Genomic DNA, 18391 nt, shown 5'->3' with positions numbered 1-18391 from the left:
GCCGGATCCAACCCCTCAGGGCTTTGGATCTGGCCCGCAGGATTGACACGACCGAGGACTCTGTGCCACTCCGGGAAGCGGCCACACCATGTCCCTGCAGCCCGTGGGGGTGGGGGTGGGGCGGCAGAGAGCTCTGCATGCTGCTCTTACCTGTGGGTACCTCCCCCAAGCTCCCATTGGCCAGGAATAGGTTACCACGGCCAATGGGAGCCTCGGGGGAGGCACACACAGGTGAGGGAAACACGCGGAGCCCTGTGCCCCCCACAGGCCGCTCAGGGATGTGGTGCCGGCCACTTCCCAGAGCGGCGTGGCGTGGGGCTGGGGAAGGCAGGCAGGGAGCCTGCCCTGGCCCTGGTGCATGCCACTGCCATCCCAGAGCTGCTCTAGGTAAGCGGCGCCGGGTCGGAGCCTGAAACCCTCCTGCACCCCACACCCCAACTCCATGCCCTGAACCCCCTGCAGCATCCCACACACCACCTGCACCCCAACCCCCTGACCTGAGCCCCCTCCTGTACTCCACACCCCTCCTGCACCCTAACCCCCTTCCATGAGCCCTCTCATACCGCCCGCACCCCTCCTCTGCCCCAATCCCTTGCCCTGAGCCCCTTCCTGCACACTGCACCCCCTCCCACACCCTGCCCTCTGCCCCCGCACCCCACTCCCCTGCCCTGGCCCTGCAATCAATTTCCCCACCCAGATGTGGTCCTCGCACCAAAAAGTTTGCCCACCCCTGACCTAGTTCCTTAACTACATTAGGGTGAATTTCATCAGGCGCTGCCGACTTGAATACATCTAAACATTCTTCAATCTCTTCTTTCCCTATTTTGGCATGCCTTCCTCCCTCTTGTTAGTCTGAATGGTGTTGAGTGTCTGCCCACCATTAACAAGTTTAGTGAAGACTGAAGAAAAATGGTATTAAATATTTCCGCCTTCTTGATGTCATCAGTTGTTAGCTCTCCTTCCCCACTAAGTAGATGACCTACACTTACCTTCATCTTTCTCTTGCTTCTAATGTATTTAAAGAACAAGATCTTATTGCCTTTTCTGTCCTTGCTAGGTGTAACTCACTTGGTGCCTTAGACTTTCTGATTTTGTCCTTGTTAGTGATTATGCTTTTGTGCTCCTCCTTAGCAATTCGTCCACGTTTCCACTTCTTGTAGGATTCCTTTTTGATGGTCAGGTCATTAAAGAGCTCCTGGTGGAGCCATATTGGGCTCTTCTCATTCTTCATATTATTACTGTTAATCTTTTCTTATTTATGAGTGGAACATCTGCAATGGAAGAGCACAATCCTATTACAAGCCTTCTGAAATGAATTTGTCTAGATCAAGAGCTGGGAGTCATGACTCCTTGGTTCTATCCCCAGTTCTGCCACTGAATCGCTCTGTGACCCTGGGCAAGTCACTTCACCTCAGTTTCCTTCTTGGTAAAATGGGGACGAACATGATTCTCAACATCACAGGCTGTTGTGAGGCTTAACTGGGTTTTGTAATGTATCCTGAGACCTTTGGATGAAAATTGCAATATTAGTGCAATTATTATTATTATTATTATTATTATTATTATTTGTTAATGAATTTTCTCTCTTCCCCTCTTTAGAAATGTATTTGTGTTGACACTTGTTCTTATCTGTTACATGTAGAGCAAAATGAAAAAAAAATTAAAACAAAATTTTGAAATTTTCCCCAAATGAAATTTTCCATTTAAGAACAACAACAAAATTTGCAGGAAATTTCATCAAAATGATGAGTACAATTTTGCAAAACAATTTTGGTTTTGATGAAATACCATTTTCTGATGGCAGACTGTGTCAATGAAAAGTTTCCAACTGCCTCTATTTTCAACCAATTGTAAAAGCTGCTCATAATTTTTCAAATTTTACAATTTTGATAACACTGGAAATTTAAAAACAAATCAGGAATTATTTGTTTTGCTAACGTTCTTCCTTTTTCTGCCTGTTATTTTGAGAAGCGTATTCTCAAAGCATTTTATTTAAGATGGTCCATAAAGTTCTGCCATCCATTCTGAAACTTACCGTTTGCTGTGGGTCTGTCCTTATTGGCCAGAATAGAGATTTATTGCAGAGATTCTGTGTGACAGAGAGGGCAATCTTTGGGAGATCTCATTGTATTAAGTTGATGTATCAGTGTTGGCCAGTGATTGTATGTATGCAATTCCATGGGGGAGGGTGACCATAGCTTCTCCAGAAACTAAGAACAGTGGGGATTGATTATGCAAATTCACTCAGATTGGAACACCTTCAGAGAAGTACCACTCCCTGGAGAGGTGCACATATACTGCTCAAACTGGATTCTCCAGAGACCAGACAATGAAAGGATTTTTGGATACATAGCCTAAGTTTATCCCAACTCAGGGCTTTCTTTCTGATCCAGTAATGGACATGATGTTCTGTCCAAGGGGCACCCAGTCCTTCCTGTAAAGGAAGGAAGCTTGGAAGGAGTTTGGTCTACTGAGACCCCATAAGACGGCTGACTGCCCTCTAGTAAGCTTTTAGCATGAATATAGGAACTTCTATTGTTTTTATGTTTTCTCTGTAATTCTTTCACCTTACGAATAAATGAAGTGAGCTGTAGCTCACGAAAGCTTATGTTCTAATAAATTTGTTAGTCTCTAAGGTGCCACAAGTCCTCCTTTTCTTTTTGTGCTTGCTTAGAAACCGTTGTGTGGCAACTCATAACTGCTGGCAACTATGATATTCATAGCCTTTGAAGAAAAAACAAAGAACAGACACTGGCTTATTTAGGCAGTTTGGCTTGCTGGAGATATCACATTGCAGGAGGGAACAGTGGAGTCTGGAAAAACCTCAGTCAGGGGGGTGAGAGACACGGGTTTCTGCCCAAAAGAGGTGGTGGCTGAGGAGCCACTGGCCTAGAGAGGGTGCCCTCAAGTGACCAGGGAGAGGGAATTCAGGTGACGTTGCCCTGAACTGTGACATTCTGTCTTTATGAAATGTGATAATAGAGAACATTCTCAGAGGGGACTGAGACTGGGGCAGCAGGGCTAGAGGGTTCTTAAGGTACGTCTGCACTGCAGTCAGAGGTATGATTGCAGCACCGGTTGGCCTGCCTGCTCTAGCTTTAATATCCCTAGCATGGCTAAAAATGCCAGTAAAGACAGTGTATAGTATGGGCTGTCCAAGGCCAGCTGGAACCCTGGATACATACTCATTCTGCTAGCCCGTGCTGGGGTCCATGCCCCCATCTTCACTGCTATTGTTACCTAGATTAAAGCTAGCCAACCCAAGTTACAATCGCACTTCTGATGGTAGTGCAGACAGACCCACTCCAGTTCAACTATGAATTATTGAGAGCCAGGCAGGAATTGCTGAGTTGTACTCTCTGACCCGTGTTATGCAGGAGGTCAGACCAGATGATTACAGTGGTCCCTTCTGGCCTTGGAATCCATGAATTAACCCTGTTCAAATCCACCTAAGGTCGCTAGCGACCAGATATTATTGCCCTCTGACAGCTCTTCTGTGACATATGGATTGAGTTAACAATACTTACCGACACAGACATCAACTAATTAATCCTTAAAACACCTTAAGATAATAAAGGAGGTAGGGACACGTCATTAGCTTTATTTTATAGATGGGGAAACTGAGGCTGAGTGACTTGGTCAACGCCAAGTACATATTTAAACTGGACTGAAAATAGACAGCACTGGAAAATACTCCATGGGGAGTAATCTGGCTCAGGAGATGGAGAACATGCTCCATTTTCTGCGATTCGGTGACTGCTACAGCTTATCTAGCTGGCTGGCTAGCCTTCCATCTGCAGTATCTATCAGTTTAGAAGTAAATGGATACATCTAGCTAGCTAGCCTTCCGTCCACAGAATCTATCAGCCCACAGTATGTGTCTGTCTATCCTTCCTCCCACCCATAGTGAGGGTCTGACTGTATTTCTACCTATCTTTCCTTCCTTGAATTAATTAACTCTTATGGAAGTGCAATGAGTTTCTCAGACTTAGGTATCCTGTTCCATAAGGCTAGCTTCTTAAACAGAACACCGTGATTTTATTTGAAATAACGAAGAAAAAAAGGTCAGTTATTTCATTTTATTTTTTTAAAAAATGTTGCTGTGAAAAATCTCACCAAGGAAAATATTAGCATCTTGGTAGAGCCCTTTAAATATATTAATAGAGGAAGTATTAGAATCAACCTAATAGGTTGCCAAACTATCTGACCTGCACTGGAACTACTGAGCAGGAGAATTTGCAGAGGTCTATGAATGTCTCTTTCATATACATGTTTTATTGTATTGTCAACATATTTCTGATCTCTTTCAGGATGAATGTGTGTTTTCCAGCTTCTATTTCCTTCTCTACTTCTTTCCAGTCTCTTTGTTCGGTGGCATGAGGAAACAAAATTAATTCTGAGCAACTCGAAGCCGCACAGGGGAGCGCGCTATGTGAGTTCGTTCTCATTACGCATCTGGACTGGTGCCTCTGATTCATGAGAGCAAACAAGGAGGTGACACTTAATCATTAATGTCACAAGCCCAGCCATTTTAACAGCTCCAGTACTCCCCCTGCAAAAAAGAAAAATGATCGAAGGAATGATATTCCCAGAGAAAAGGATCCGGTCACTGGTAAGAAAACACTCATAAATACAGTGTTCTATTAATATTATTCCTTGTTATTGTAAGAAGTTTTCCTACAAAGAGCATAGAAAATAACTTGAGCAGCATTCGGTATATAAGCATGGTAGGAAAGGCAGTGTGGTCCATTAAGTTACGTACTGCATGAGGGGGGGTGTCAAAAAAACCGGGGTCTGTTTCTAAGTCTGTCACTGCCTTCCTGGGTGACCTTTGTCAAGTTACTTCCCCTCTCTTTGCATATTTCCCCTCCCATCCTTTGTGTGTCTTGTACATTTAGATCATAAGCTTTTCAGGGTAGAGATTGTCCCTCACAATGTGCATATATAACACCCAGCACAATGGGGCCCCAGTCTCACTCAAGTCTTCTAGGGACTATTGTAATAAAATAATTATATTCCTGCCTCAATCATAAGAATGTAGGGCCGGAAGGGCCTCAGTAGTTCATCGAGTCTAGCCCCCTTCACTAGGACAAGACCAAGTAAACCAAGACCATCCCCTGCAGGTGTTGTCCAACCTGTTCTTAAACACTTCCATTGATGGGGTTTCCACAAACCTCCCTTGGAAGCCTATTCTAGTGTTTAACCATCCTTACATTAGAAAGCTTTTCCTAGTAGCTAACCTAAATCTCCCTTGCGGCAGATTCAGCCCATGACTTCTTGGCCTACCTTCCGTGGACATGGAGAACACCTGATCACCGTCCTCTTTGTACCAGCCCTTTGAAGGCTGTTCTCAGGTCCCCTCTCAGTCTTCTTTTCTCAAGACTAAACATTTTTTTAGTGTTTTTCACCTTTTCTCGCAGTTCAGATTTTGTAAACCTTTCCTCATATTGGTTGCTCTCCTCTGGACTCTCTCTCCAATTTGTCCACCTCTTTCCTAATGTGTGGTTCCCAGAGCTGGACACAGTACCCTGCTGAGGCTGGGCTGGTGCCGAGCAGAGCAGGACAGTTACTTCCCGTATCTGATAATATGAGGCGCCTGTTAGTACACCCCAGAATGACACCCGCCTATTCCACAACTGCACACGTTGTTAATGCCTATTAAATTGCACTAGACCCTTGTCAGCCGTGCTAGTCCCAATTTTGTAGTTATGCATTAGATTTTTTCTTCCTAACTAGTACTTGCACTTGTGTTTAATGAATTTCATAGTGTTGATTTCAGGTCAATTCTCCCATTGGTCAAGGTCACCCTGAATTTGAATCCTGTCCTCCAAAGTGCTAGCAACCCATCCCAGTATTGTCATCTGCAAATGGTATAAGCATCCTTGCCATTCCTTTATCCAACTCATTAATGAAAATATTGAATAGTACCAGATCCTTCTATAATTTCATCTAGACCACAATTCCCATGTTTGCCTATGAGGCTGGTGTGGGACAGTGTGATGAGGTGCTCTACTCACCGCAGGATGGCGCCTTCTCCTGGCAATTTTGGGGATTAGCTGTGCAAGGCTGATGCCACTTCCTGTGGTTACCTTCTGTCTCGCAGCCTGCAGCCCCTCTCTTGCTCCAGGAACTGCTGCGTCCTCTTCGGGACTCAGCCTTCCAGCCGGGTTACTCAGTGGTTTTTCCCCTTCCGGGGTAGTCTTTCAAAGTCTCTTCTGTCCACAAGCAGCATCAGGCAAGGCTCATGGCCACTGCCCTGAGTACATAATTCCAGAAGTGACTCTGGCAGTCTCTGTATCCACTGCCCTTGACAACACCACTATGCCGTGGTTGGTAAGGACCCAGGCCCATCCTCTACTCTGGGTTCCAGTCCAGGGCCCTGTAGTGAAGTCAAGGTCCGCATCTACACCAACCTTACTGCTCTCACTCCTGGACTCCTTCCTACCATGCTCCTTCTCCCTTACCTCAGGGAGGGGGACTGCAGGCTTCACACTAGTTCCAGGCTCCTAGCTTTATAGAAGCCATGCCTGTTCTCCCACAGGTCAGCTTCCTTCTAATTAGCTTTCTCCAGCCTAAATCTCCCCTTTTTGCAGCCTAACTGGCGGATTGAGCCTACTAGGCCCAATTCAGCTCGTGCAGGGCAAGTGTGGGGAGTATACCCATCACAGACTGTGTCAAAAGCCTCACCGAAATCAAGATATATCACATCTACAGCTTCAGCCTATCCACTAGGTCAGTCACCCTGTTCAAGTAGGAAATTAGGTTGTTTTGGTATGATTTCTTTTCGATAAATCCATATGGGCTATCACTCTTCATCCTATTATCCTCTAGGTGCTTACAAACTGACTGTTTAATAATTTGTTCCAGTATCTTCTCAGGTATCGAAGTCAGGCTGACGGGTCTCTAATTCCCCTGTCCCCTGTAATTCCCATGTCCTGTGTTTGCCCTTCTCCTGTCCTCTGGGGCCTCACCCATCCCCCATGAGTTCTCAAAGATCATCACTAACAGTTCCAAAATTTGCTTCAGCTAGTTCCTAAAGTACACTAGGGAAGTGGTTCTCAAAGCCGGTCCGCCGCTTGTTCAGGGAAAGCCCCTGGCAGGCTGGACCAGTTCGTTTACCTGCCGCGTCCGCAGGTTCGGCCGATCGCAGCTCCCACTGACCACGGTTCGCCGCTCCAGGCCATTGTGATATTTAACGTTTGCTGGAAAACTACAGCTCCTGGAGGCTTCTGATCAGGTGAGGGTTGGTCCACACTTAAAACTTATGCCAGCGTAGCTATGTCGGTCAGGGATGTGAAAAAACCACACCCCTTAGAGACATAGCTATGCTGGCAAACCCCTCTAGTCTAGACACAGCTATGCCGGCAGAAGAGGGCTTCTCTCAGCATAGCTAACATTGTTCAGGGTCCAGGGAGGTGGTGGTCCTTCACTGGCAGAAAAACTCCTTCTGTCAACATGAGCTGCATCTACACTAGGGGCTATTCGTCATACACTCTGTAGTGTAGCCATAACCTGAGAAACTTCATTCTAAAAAAAAAAAGTAAGTTTGTTTGTGGAGAAAAGCTTGAGAAAGTGACCCAAGTGAACCCTCACAGCTCAAAAAACAAAATACTCCCCCCCCCCGCCATTTACTTTTAAAAACACCTCATCATTTTAAGGTGGTGTGTGTGTGTGTGTGTACGTACTGACTCATGATTTTTGAACACTTGGGGTTGGCAGTACTGGAAATGCAGCCACCTCTGAGGCAAAAGGTGGCAGCAGTTTAGCAGGCCAGAGCAATGCTATTGAAAGATTGAGGCCGCCCTGTGCAGAATGGGGGCTCTCAGAGTGCTCCTTGCTAGGACTCTGCCACCTAACTGAGGAGGTTTAAATGATTTCCCGGCCTCTTATCCACCTGCCAGTCCTTGATCCTTCTTACACAGACTAATTCAAGTAAGGACCTCAGCTGACAAATATAATTTACTTGGGCTTAAATAGTACAGTGGTGGGTGCTATACAGAACCCTAAGATCAGTAGAAGGATGAGGGCTATGCAGGAAGATGATGGATGGATGTAGGACTCTCAAAAAAGAGTTCTGCAAAAAGTGGAAACTTGGTCCAATTACAAAGGATGAATATAAACAAGTAACACAAGTATGTAGGGACAAAATTAGAAAAGCCAAGGCACAAAATGAGATCAAACTAGCTAGGGACATAAAAAGGAACAAGAAAACAATCTACAAATACATTAGAAGCAAGAGGAAGACCAAGGACAGAGTAGGCCCGTTACTCAATGAGGGGGGGAAAGACAATCACAGAAAATGTGGAAATAGCAGAGTTGCTTAATGACTTCTTTGTTTCGGTTTTCACCAAGAAGGTTGTTGGCTATTGGATGTCTAACATAGTGAATGCCAGCGAAAATGAGGTAGGATCAGAGTCTAAAATAGGGAAAGAACAAGTAAAAAATTACTTAGACAAGTTAGATATCTTCAAATCACCTGGGCCTGATGAAATGAATCCTAAAATACTCAAGGAGCTGACTGAGGCGATATCTGAGCCTTTAGCAATTACCTTGGAAAAGTCATGGAAGACTGGAGATATTCCAGAAGACGGAAAAGGGCAAATATAGTGCCCATCTATAAAAAGGGAAATAAGGACAACCCAGGGAATTACAGACCAGTCAGCTTAACTTCTGTACCCGAAAAGATAATGGAGCAAATAATTAAGCAATCAATTTGCAAACACCTAGAAGACAATAAGGTGATAAATAACAGTCAGCATAGATTTGTCAAGAACCAAATCATGTCAAACCAACCTGATAGCTTTCTTTGACAGGGTAACAAGCCTTGTGGATGGGGGGAGGTGGTAGATGTGGTATATCTTGACTTTAGTAAGGCTTTTGATACTGTCTTGCATGACCTTCCCATAAACAAACTAGAAAATACAACCTACATGGAGCTACTATAAGGTGGGTGCATAACTGGTTGGACATGAAGATCGCTATCTTACAACAAAAAAACTTCAAATCCAGACTCCAGCTAGAAACTGCTGAATTGGAATTCATTTGCAAATTGGATACTATTAATTTAGGCTTAAATAGAGACTGGGAGTGGCTAAGTCATTATGCAAGGTAGCCTATTTCCCCTTGTTTTTTCCTACCCCCCTCCCCAGATGTTCTGGTTAAACTTGGATTTATGCTGGAAATGGCCCACCTTGATTATCATGCACATTGTAAGGAGAGTGGTCAGTTTGGATGAGCTATTGCCAGCAGGAGAGTGAATTTGTGTGGGGGGGGGGTTTGAGAAAACCTGGATTTGTGCTGGAAATGGCCCACCTTGATTTTCATACACATTGTAAGGCGAGTGGTCACTTTGGATGGGCTATTACAAGCAGGAGAGTGAGTTTGTGCGGGGGGGGGGAGTGGAGGGTGAGAAAACCTGGATTTGTGCTGGAAATGGCCCAACTTGATGATCACTTTAGATAAGCTATTACCAGCAGGAGAGTGGGGTGGGAGGAGGTATTGTTTCATGGTCTCTGTGTATATAATGTTTTCTGCAGTTTCTACGGTATGCAACCGATGAAGTGAGCTGTAGCTCACGAAAGCTCATGCTCAAATAAATTGGTTAGTCTCTAAGGTGCCACAAGTACTCCTTTCCTAGAGAGTAGTTATCAGTGGTTCACAGTCAAGCTGGAAGGGCATAATAAGTGGGGTCCTGCAGGGATTGGTTCTGGGTCCGGTTCTGTTCAATATCTTCATCAGTGATTTAGAGAATGGCATAGAGAGCGTACATGTATAAAGTCTGCAGACAATACCAAACTGGGAGGGATTGCAAGTGCTTTGGAGGATAGGATTAAAATTCAAAATGATCTGGACAAACTGGAGAAATGGTCTGAAGTAAATAGGATGAAATTCAATAAGGACAAATGCAAAGTACTCCACTTAGGAAGGAACAATCAGTTGCACACATACAAAATGGGGAATGACTGCATAGGAAGGAGTACTGCGGAAAGGGATCTGGGGGTCATAGTGGACCACAAGCTAAATATGAGTCGACAGTGTAACGCTGTTGCAAAAAAAGCAAACATCATTCTGGGATGTATTAGCAGGAATATTGTAAGCAAGACACGAGAAGAAATTCTTCCACTCTACTCTGTGCTGATTAGGCCTCAAGTGGAGTACTGTGTCTAGTTTTGGGCACCACATTTCAGGAAAGATGTGGACAAATAGGAGAAAGTCTACAGGAGAGCAACACAAATGATTAAAGCTCTAGAAAACTTGACCTGTGAGGGAAGATTTGAAAAAATTGGGTTTGTTTAGTCTGGAGAAGAGAAGACTGAGAGGGGACATAACAGTTTTCAAGTACATAAAAGGATGTTACAAGGAGGATGGAGAAAAATTGTTGTTCTTAACCTCTGAGGATAGGACAAGAAGCAATGGGCTTAAATTGCAGCAAGGGCGGTTTAGGTTGGACATTAGGAAAAACTTCCTAACTGTCAGGGTGGTTAAGCACTGGAATAAATTGCCTAGGGAGGTTGTGGAATCTCCATCAATGGGGATTTTTAAGAGCAGGTTGGACAAACACCTGTCAGGGAGGGTCTAGATAATACTTAGTTCTGCCTTGAGTGCAGGGGACTGGACTAGATGACCTCTTGAGGTCCCTTCCAGTCACAGGAAAATGTTGTGGGAGCAATGTCCCTCAATGAGTTTAGGACAGGAAGTGTTCAAGAATACTCTACTCAGTTGAAATTGCAGGGGGGTTTTAGCTGTGCCCAATGTATTTGTAATACTTTCTACCTGCTCTCTCGACATAACAGGAAAATGAACATTTCATGAAAGTGCAAATATCACCAGACCTACCTATAAATAATCCAGGACAAATTAAGCAAGCGTAAGAGGGATAAGTGACATTGAGAACGTTCTTTAGCCAAACCCAAACCAACAAACCCAGCGCCTGTGCTCTGACTGTACGTTGTTTTCTCTCCGGCAGCCACACCACAGCTGATGGCAGGCCTGGATTAATCAATGTGCACTTCCACCGGGCCCCCCAACCACCAGGAGGAGGAAACACCCCCCCCCCACAAAACAACCAGGGCTGAGAAGGGGGCAGGCTCAGGGGAGAGCCAATGGCTGTCCCGGGGAGAACTGATCCACCCCATGGGACAGCAGCTGCTGCAAGGGGAGTGCGGGGCAAGTGCACTCTGCAACAATGCTCCCCCCCATGGGGCCTTCCAATCTGATCCCACCCTTGGGCACCCAGTCTGGGGACAGGCCTCAACACCCCCACACAGGGCCTCCTGTCCTCTGGGGGCAGGGATGGTGGGTGGGAGGCCCAGTTGCCATAGTGCAAAGGGCCCTTACATTCTTTAGTCCGACCTTGCATGGGGGCGGGGGGGGGGCATTCCTGCATGCTAAGGGGTGTGACCGGAGTGAGGAGCTGCACAGTTTAGGTGAGAGCACTGTTGGATGGAGGAGGGGGCCTAGACGCTCCTGGACCCGGTGCCAGGGGGTTGGTTCAGGGGGCGGGCTGGGAGAGTGGTCTAGAGGCAGTAAAGGAGCCCGGGCCAGCACAGTGCCCTGGGGACCACCACCAGGCAATGCAGCGGAGACCGGGACTCGCCCCTCTGAGCGTGCACTACGTGGGGCTCCAGGCACCTGCTGGGACTGAGACTGGGGCTGGTATTGTTTGGCTCCTGGGTTGGGTTCGAGAGCCCCACTCTTTGTACAGAGACACTGGGGACCTAACACATGGTGCTGTGACTCCCAGTAGGGGGCCCTGAATGGGTTGGCTCTGCGGGTGCTGGTTTGTAGCTGAGTGCAGTGCTCGTTTCTGGGGTTATTTCCTGCCTCCCCAGGGGTGGTAGAAGGGAACCAAGAGGTTTGGGCCTGACAGGGACAGCAGGGCTATCTCTCTCTCTCTCTCTCAGGCAGGTGATTTGGGATCTAATTTACAAACTCGGGGGGGCCCCCGCCCCATTGGGGATAAAGGCTGCAGACCTGGAAGATGCTGCCTGCCCTCAAATCCCAGCACTTCCTGGAAAGCTGAGGGAGCTTGGCCTCTCACGGGATCCGGACCACTGCAGCTGGAGTTGGCCCCTCGAAGTTAGCGCTGAGCCGATATCCCAGCGTGGTGCTAGGGTTCTGTACGGCTGCAAGCTGGGTTCCTTGGGCAGTAAGTAGCCCCCCGTGTCTCTGCGGCAGAATGGATCCAATGCACCAGGCATTGGGCTGGAGGGCAGAGGAGAACGGACGTCTTTCACATCCCAGCCGTTTATACTTAGAATATCAGGGTTGGAAGGGACCTCAGGAGATCATCTAGTCCAACCCCCTGCTCGAAGCAGGACCAATCCCCAACTAAAGCATGCTCAGCATGGGGTAAAATCTTGCCAGTTACTTTGGTGCCTAAAAGGGAGCTGAGCTCTTTGGGCAAACCTGTCCCTTGATTTCTCTGGGCCTCAGTTCCCCTCTGTGAAATGGGGATAATAAACCTCATCTCTGGTTTGATTGCAATGCCCTCCGCTGCATCTTGGGCCCTGCATCAGCCTCCTTTTCCAAAATTGAAACTCACCTAGGTTGTTACCTAAGCTAGCCCTGAGCACCAGACTTTGTTCAGAGTAGGCGCTGTGCCTACCCACGGCTATCCTTCAATACTTTTACAGTAGAGGGGCTAGCCCTCTTGACCTGGCCAGAATCCTACTGGGGTAATTCATGACTACTAATTTTGGTAACTGGTAATTAGCTATTGCTATGAGCCTTTTGGAAATCCAGCATACCAATAATTCCCTTTGCGCTTTCATTTGGCTATGTTATCCCTCTTTGCTTCCCCTTCTAGGCAGCTGAGTAGCGTTACTCTCTCCTATCGACTCATTGCGTCTTCACCAGCGCCGCTCAACCGATGCCACTGAAGTGAAGACTAGCCCATAGTCTCGTCTCCCGTGGTCTGTAAAGATCTAATTTTGGTTTTGGGGTTAGTGTGCAGGTGTTGGTTCGGGTGGTGTCGTTGCCTGGGCGATACAGGGAGTCAGATCACATGCTGTGGTGGTCCCTTATGGCTTTAAACTCTACTGCTCAGCTGCTTTGATTATCTGGAAATATTCATCAGTCTTTTCTGAGACTAATTCTTGGTCTGTGGCTCATTCACAGTGTTAGCACGGGGTTGCCCTAAAGCCTCACAGTAGGACCAATTTTAAAGCACATGTTTCTTAGAGCTGGTTGAAACTGTTTTGTCAAAAGTCTTTTTTTTTTTTTTACACAAAATGATTTTTTGATCAGAATGAAAATTTTAATGGAAAATTTCATTTGGGGCAAAACTTGGAAAAAAAGTTTTTTGATGAAAAACTAAAAACCTGAAGTTTTTCAGTTAAATTTTTATTGTATTCAGTAAGAATGTTCAGGTTTGGGTTTTTGGAAACCAAATTTCTTTTTACTGAAAACCAAAAATTTTACTGAAAACCATTTTTGAAATTGGAAAAGTTTTTGGTAATTAGTTTTGCTTTTTGTTTTGTTTTTAATGAACCCCCCAGTCATTTTGCTAGAAGCTTTCAAAGCAAAAAGGAAATGTTTCAAAATTTCACACACACAAAAGTGGTATTTTTCATAAGCTCAAGTTTTTTAGATCAGGACTCCATTGTGCCGGGAGCTGTGCAAACATATACCAAAGAGATCGTTCCCTCCCCAAAGACATGACAATGTAAGTGCAAGACTAGGAACAATAGGTGGATATGGCCGACAGACAAGGAAGCACAAGAAAAACATATGAAAACTGGTCGTCATGGAAAGCAGAGGTTAGAGCACAGCAACTACCCAGCTATTACTGAGTTCTTTGTAGGTATCATGTCGGAAGAGTTTTAAGGTGGTGGCTTTAGGGGTCTTTGCAGAAGTCTCCTTCCATGCATAAGGCACAGTATGGGAGAAAGAATGAAGATTCTTGCTGAGAAAAAAAATTAAATGGGCAGTCAAAACTGGCCTCATTTGCAGATTGTACCTCTCTGTGCCTCAATTTACCCATTTGTAAAATACGGTGTCACCGGGTAACTGGCCCCGAGGGCGGTCAGGCTCTCAGCCTACCTGAGAATGAGCCAGCTCAGATCCACATGGGGATAACTGATGGCCTGTGTAGTTGAGCAATGGTTAATTAATTAGTTAAGGAACACCCAGGCCTTATAAAGGGTTATGTGGGCTCAGGTAGAACAGAGAGCACTTGGGGGAAGTACTTCTCAAGGGAAGTGGGCTAGGAAGCTACTTCCTGTGTCAGGGTTGTGAGGGATAGAGAACAGAGGTTCCTGGGGAGAGGAACAGTCCCCAGAAGGCAGCAAGAGACAGCTGCTAAGGGGAGGGCTGCTCAGAGAGAGCAGGTGAGGGGCCTCACCAGGAAAGAAAGCCAAGGAAGAGTGCTCCTAGGCGGGGGAGGCTCGAAAAGGGAGTGGTTATGAATGCCAGCTCTCAGCAAAACCTGGTCCCAGTGGAAGGATTTCAGCAGGTAGCAGCAGGAGCCACAGGTCAGAGGAATTATATGCTGTTCTGAGGCAGGGTTGTTGTGGTTTGACCTCTGCAGGGACCTTGACCCAAAAGGAGAGACTGATAACAAGAGGCCCTGACTCCAGAAGAGTTCTGGGTCAAGAGCACCTCATTGGTAAGGGACCTGGACATAAGTGGGGTTGATGGCCAAAGGTTAATTCAGCCCCTTTCCCCTCCAACTGAAACTCTAGGGTTGAGGCCTGTTTGTGTAATGCTCTGCCTTTGAGTTAAATAAACTAGGCCTCTGAAAGGGCACTGTTCAATAGACATAGTCCTCACTGGACTTATTGAAAGCTCACTAGGGGAAACTGAGGCAAAGATTTAATTGCAGTGTTGCACTGGGCCGCCAGAGGGCACTTGTGCACTGAGGACCCCTGTTATTTAGGGCTAATAGTATTACTACATGGATATTTGTAAAGCATGCTGAAAACCTCAGATGAAAGGTCACGAGGCACAATATATTATTATGTGGCCAGTGGCTAAGTTATAAGTAACTGGCTTTTGTTTTAGGTACATTCCCTTTATTCTTTTTCTAAACCATTAAAAACTATTTCAGTGTTTTAAATCTTTCACCCTGTAGCATCATAGATTCACAGATTTCCAGGGGTCATTATGGTCATCTAGTCTGACCTTCTGCATAACACAGGCTAAAGAACTTAAATTTATAATTTCTGCATCAAATTCATAACTTCTGTTTGAGATATAGCAGATCTTTTGGAAAGATATAGTCCTAATATAAATTCTGCAAGTTCTGGAGAATCCTCCATATCTGTCATTAAGTGCTTTTTAGTGGCTAATTTCATTCAATGTTAAAAATGTGTGCCTCTTTCTATTCTGAATTTATCGTGAGTTTAAAACAGGGACAGAATACACTCATCTTTATCAGTTTGTAACAAATCACAGTAGAGAGATGGGTTTATACAGATAGATCCTGCTACATTGTTACTGGCAAATATTTAAATGTGTTCAATAAATCTTTAAAATATGCTTTTGGTCAGAAAAGTGATGATGTGAAGATAACCCTTTCTTGCCGGACAGTAGAGCTATTTGGGAAATATAGCTTGTTGGCATGAAAAATGTTGATGAAAACCAAATGTTTTAGTCTGTATTGTATGTTTGCTTCAAGAACTTTTTTTGGGGGGTGGGGAAGTTGGAGGAAAACAGAAAGCTGACATCGTTTTTTTAGTTTTTGGCAGCTGAAAAATGTTAGCAAAAAAATTCAGCCGAAAAGAAGGTTTTTAGTCAAAACTTCTAGTTTTGTGTTTATGGTTTTTCAATGGAAAAATGTCAAAATCAGATGGTTTTTGTAGAAATGTCCATTTTGATGAAAAATCCACTCCCCCCCCCCCCCCCAAAAAAAAAAAAACAACCCACCATTTAGAACAAAAAATTCTGACCAGCTCTACTCAGCAACATGGCTCCTTTGATCTGCTCACTTCCTGACAAAGGCCTTGATCTTGTAACTGAAACCACCGGGGAACTACCCAGCACACACCTGGGTCTGGGTGTGAGCAGTGTTCTCCTCACACAGATCCAATTGCAGAATCAGGGTCAAAAACATGATTTATGAGGCCTGACGCCACAACTATTACCCAGGATCCAAGATGGAGCTGGAGGAGAGGAATTCAAGATAACAGCTGTGCATAGCTTATTGGATGAGTTTGCAGGCACAGAGAAGAAGGGAGATGGGGTGGTACGCCCAGAGGGAGGGAGTGCAAGATTTGACTTTTTGAGGGTGGAAGGCTATGTCTACGCTGCAATTAAACACCCGCAGCTGGCCTAGGTCAGCTGACCTGGGTTCATGGGGCCTCAAGCTGCGGGGCTATAAAATTGCAGTGTGGACGCTCAAGCTGGGGTCCCAGAGCCAGATCTCCAGCCTGGGCCTGAATGCCTACACTGCAGTCTTGCAGCCCACGTCAGCTGACATGGGCCAGCCATGGGTGTTTAACATCAGTGTAGACATCCCTGAAGAGACCAAAGCACAATAGTATTGCAAGGGGAAAGCACCTGGGGGGAGGAAGAGGTTAAGGAGGAAGGGGAGGGGGGCAGAAACTCCCAGGGTCCTGGAGTTTGGTTGTGAAACGATGTTACCACAATCTTGTTTGCATCAAGAATTCTCAGTTCAACTGTTTTGTTCTGTGAATGTGAACCCTCCTGGGGTGGCAGGGAACCCTTGTGTGGGGGGAATGGCAGCCAGCCACGACCTGAGGTTGTGGTGTTCCTTTCCAGTGTGCTAGAACAAATAAATATACCATACCGAGCCTTCTCTGCTGCAGCATAGCCAAAGCAGACCTCAGCGCTGCACGGCCTCCAATCAGGGTATCCCCAATTAACAGCCCCAATCTAGTGACCCAGCCTGGAAATGCAGTGGCTGCATTAAAGATGTCTGTGCTACAGGGGTAACTTGAGCAGCAGGAACGGCAGGTTGACCTGTAATGGCATTTGTTCCCCTCTGCAGGGAAGACACAACTGCACTTTGGTTTGTGTAACAGCACAACACACAATAAACAGCAGAAATAACTCTGGCTGTAAATCACAGCTTGCTTCAGGCTGCTGCTGCTTTAGTGGTATGGGTGAACTTGTTTCTGGGAGACCATGTCTAATAGCTTTGCCCACTAGAGGCTGGTGGTGTGAAACATCAGATTGACTTTTAGATGCTCTCCTTTAGCTAAAGGGACAGACCATCTTATAGAAGAGCTGTGAAACCCCAGCTGTCAGGCCTACACAGGAAGATGACTTCCCCTCAAAGCCACTCCCCTCACATTAAAATACTGTAAGCGAGTGGCTAACTGGCTATGCACTTCTGCCCTCTATTGGATGGTGTCAGAATTGCTCAGCTGTGTTTCATTCTCCCTATACTGCTTATAGTGATTGATCTCCTGTATCATTTATATCACAGTAACCCTATGGGACCTCAGTGATATCAGATGCTCCCTTGTTCTAGGCACCAAATAGATATGTGATGATACAGTCCTTCCCAAAGACAATTTAACTAGGCAAAGTGTGGGAGGCACAAGGAGGTGAAGAGACTTACCCAAGGTGACAGAGCAGGTCAGTAGCAGTTAGGAGTAGACCCAAGGGCTGTTGACTCCTATCCCAGTGCACTAGCCACTAAATCATGCTGCCCCTCCCCCCATCAGCTCAGATTGTAGGGGGCTGTGCTTTTCCAACAGCAAGAACAGTTCCTTATTCCCCTGTGAAATTCTGCATGACCATGGCGCTCACCATAGAAAGAGCTGTGTAGTTCCTCAGTGGCCACGGGTTGTTGCAATATTAATTCCTGGCTGCTGCAAAAAGAAAAGTGATTTGGTAAAAGAACAAACTGTCAGTGAACCACATATGAGCATGTAAAAAAAGGGCAACAAAGAGTGAAACTGGCTGGAGTTCAATAGAAGCAATTAAAAGTAGCTCTTTGTAAGTGGGGTGGCTGCGAGGTCAAGTTCTGCAGAGGATGGTTGTGCAACTCTGGTTAGTTCTCCTGAGTCATGCTTGTGGAAACCCTGGCTGTTCTGCTCCCATTGTCCATATTTGCCAGTTCATGCCAGGGGGCTCTGTTATAACCATGGGTTCCTTTTGTTTATGGAACCGCAGCTGTCATAAACATTTCTTAGTGTAGTGGTTTACCTTGACACTAACACTGGCCATCTGAAAAATGTTGACCTCACCTGTTCTCAATTACCAGCTGGAGTTGTGTGTGTCAAATGCCATATCCTTTTTATTTTAATGAATGAACAAGGAAGAATTCTCAGGAGTCTCCTCCAAAGCTCACTAGAAGAAACAAACAGATGAGCAAGGTACCCTAGAAAGCATTACTGTTTGCATCTGGATGCACACCAATCCCTTTGCAGGCAACTCTGTTCAGCCTCTAGAATACAAAAACGATTTGTTGTGATGCTTG

This window comes from Lepidochelys olivacea, assembly GCF_965140295.1.
Source record: "Lepidochelys olivacea isolate rLepOli2 genome assembly, chromosome: 4".
NCBI lineage: Eukaryota > Metazoa > Chordata > Testudines > Cheloniidae > Lepidochelys > Lepidochelys olivacea.
The sequence above is the reverse complement of the archived record's forward strand: the minus strand, read 5'-3'. Positions refer to the sequence as shown.